The sequence below is a fragment of the Otolemur garnettii genome, unplaced genomic scaffold (assembly GCF_000181295.1).
Source record: "Otolemur garnettii isolate 467f Iridium unplaced genomic scaffold, OtoGar3 scaffold00003, whole genome shotgun sequence".
NCBI classification, from domain to species: domain Eukaryota; kingdom Metazoa; phylum Chordata; class Mammalia; order Primates; family Galagidae; genus Otolemur; species Otolemur garnettii.
The window spans coordinates 80,550-83,011 of record NW_003852398.1 but is presented as its reverse complement, the minus strand read 5'-3'; the positions used below and the strand labels follow the sequence as shown (position 1 = coordinate 83,011).

At 42.2% G+C, this 2,462-nt stretch overlaps 1 protein-coding gene across 1 annotated transcript in view; it reads left to right on the top strand.

Moving 5' to 3' along the window:
• Window positions 1-2,462, top strand: part of LOC100957364 (histone-lysine N-methyltransferase, H3 lysine-36 and H4 lysine-20 specific-like) — a 71,099-nt gene that overhangs the window by 3,076 nt on the left and 65,561 nt on the right. The gene's annotated exons all lie outside the window — the stretch shown is intronic.

Below are 2,462 nucleotides of genomic sequence, written 5' to 3'. Positions count from 1 at the left end.
GGCGCCGAGCCAGCAAACATAGTTTTTGATAACTGTCATTGGTTCTTGAACCTTCTTTAGTAAAAATTTTTTTTTTAAAGTCACGTGTCTACTATGTTACCCAAGCTGACATCAAACTCCTGATTTCAAGCAATCTTCCTCCCTAAGCCTCCCAAGTAGCTGGACTACAGTATTTTTTTGAAGTATATATGTTGTGTGGTATGTGTTCACACATGTCTATAGAAATGGAGAAAGTCTAATTTGAGTTGCTGTTTTCAGCAGTGCTAGTATTAGAGGATGGTAAATGATAACATAAATTTTTATTTGAATTTATGCAGAATTTCTTGACTTATTACGTAAATGATCAGTTGACTTCTCTGTCAGTTCCACAAGTACTTGATTGCTTAAGATTTCTTTTAGGTTTAAATATCTGATTCCTATTTTGTTTCTGCGCAAACACATGGCCTATGGTAATGTCACCAAACAGGAATTTTTTTCTTTTTTTGCCATCAAATACCTCAGAATTACTAAGTAAAGTTTTTTTTTATTTTTATTTTGAGACAGTCTTACTTTGTCACCCTCAGTAGAGTACAGTGGCATCATAGCTCACTCACAGCAACCTCTGACTCTTGGGCTCACATGATTCTCTTCCCTTAGCCTCCCAAGTAGCTGGGACTACAGGTGCCTGCCATAACACCTGGCTATTTTTCAGAGATGGAGTCTCATTCTTGCTCAGGCTGGTCTCAAACCTGTAAGCTTAGGTAATCCGTCTGTTCTGCCTCCCAGAGTGCTAGGATTATAGGCCTGAGCCACTGTGCCTGCCCCTAAGTAAAGTTTGTATAAGAAAAACTTATGGTATGTGGTGCTTGTTTTGAGTGCCTTAAACATTCAATTTACCTTCTTTTAAAGTTACAGAGGGGCTGGTGCTGTGGCTCACATCTGTAATCCTAGCACTCTGGGAGATTGAGGTGGGTGGATTGCTTGTGCTCACAGGTTACCCTGAGCCAGAGTGAGACCTTATCTCTAAAAATAGCTGGGCGTTGTGGTGGGTGCCTGTAGTCCCAGCTACTTGGGAGGCTGAGGCATGAGAATCACTTGAGCCCAAGAGTTGGAGGTTGCTGTGAGTTATGCCACGGCACTCTACCAAGGGCGACAAAGTGAGACTCTTGTCTCCAAAAAATAAATAAATAAAAATAAAGCTAAAGAAGGAGAGTGTGGGTGTGTCACTTTTTTTCTGTTGATTCCTATCTTAAATATACATTAGTATTCCTTAGTTTCTTAGCTTGGCAGATGAAGATTTAAAAAATTGCTTCAGGCCAGCTGTGGTGGCTCATTCCTGTAATCCTAGCACTCTGGGAGGCTGAGGCAGGCTGATTGCTTGAGCTCAGGAGTTCAAGACCAGCCTAAGAGCAAGACCCCCTATCTTTACTAAAAATAAAAAAACTGAGGCGAGATCGCTTGAGCCCAAGAGTTTGAGGTTGCTGTTAGCTATGATGGCTGATGCTGGGAGACAGACAGCTTAAAAAAAAAACAAAAAATCCGGCTCGGCTCCTAAGGTGGCAAGTTCAAATCCAGCCCGGGCCTGCCAAGCAACAATGATGGCTGCAACCAAAAAATAGCCAGGCGTTGTGGTGGGTGCCTATGGTCTCAGCTAGGCAGGAGACTTGCTTGAGCCCAGGGGTTGGTTAGCTGCGATGCCACGGCACTCTACCCAGGGGGACAGCTTGAGGCTCTGTCTCAGAAAAGAAAAAAAAAAACAAAAATCCAGTGGTTATCTTGAATCTCTATTATCCTAGAGATATTAGGGTGGAAAGGCTGTTTTGAAAACCTCTTGGCTGCTTAGTCAAATTACTTGAGTTGATGTTGAAATTTATTTTACACATAAGTAGTAGTTTGTTTCTCTAATAACACAGAGATGGAATACTTTGGTTCTCATCAAAGAGATGATTGTGAAGTATTGGTTCTGTTAAACACAATTGAAAATATTGGAGCCCTTAGACCAGTGTTTCTCAACCTTCCTAATGCTGGGACCCTTTAATATAGTTCCTCATGTTGTGGTGACTCCCACCATAAAATTATTTTTGTTGCTACTTCATAACTGTAATTTTGCTACTGTTACAAATCATAATGTAAACATCTGATATGCAGGATGTATTTTCATTGTTACAAAGGGTCATGACCCACAGGTTCAGAACCACTGCCTTAGTTTCTTTGTTTTTTTAGAGATAGAGTCTCACTTTGTCAACCTCAGTAGAGTGCTGTGATGTCACAGCTCACAGCAACCTCCAGCTCTTGGGCTTAAGCGATTCTCTTGCCTCAGCCTCCCTAGTAGCTGGAACTGTAGGTGTCTGCCATAACAGCCGGCTGTTTTTTTGTTGCAGTTTGGCCGGGGCAGAGTTCGAACCCTCCGCCCTCGTATATGGGGTTGGTTCCCTACTCACTGAGCCATAGGCGCTGCCCCTGCCTTAGTTTCTTATGCTTCT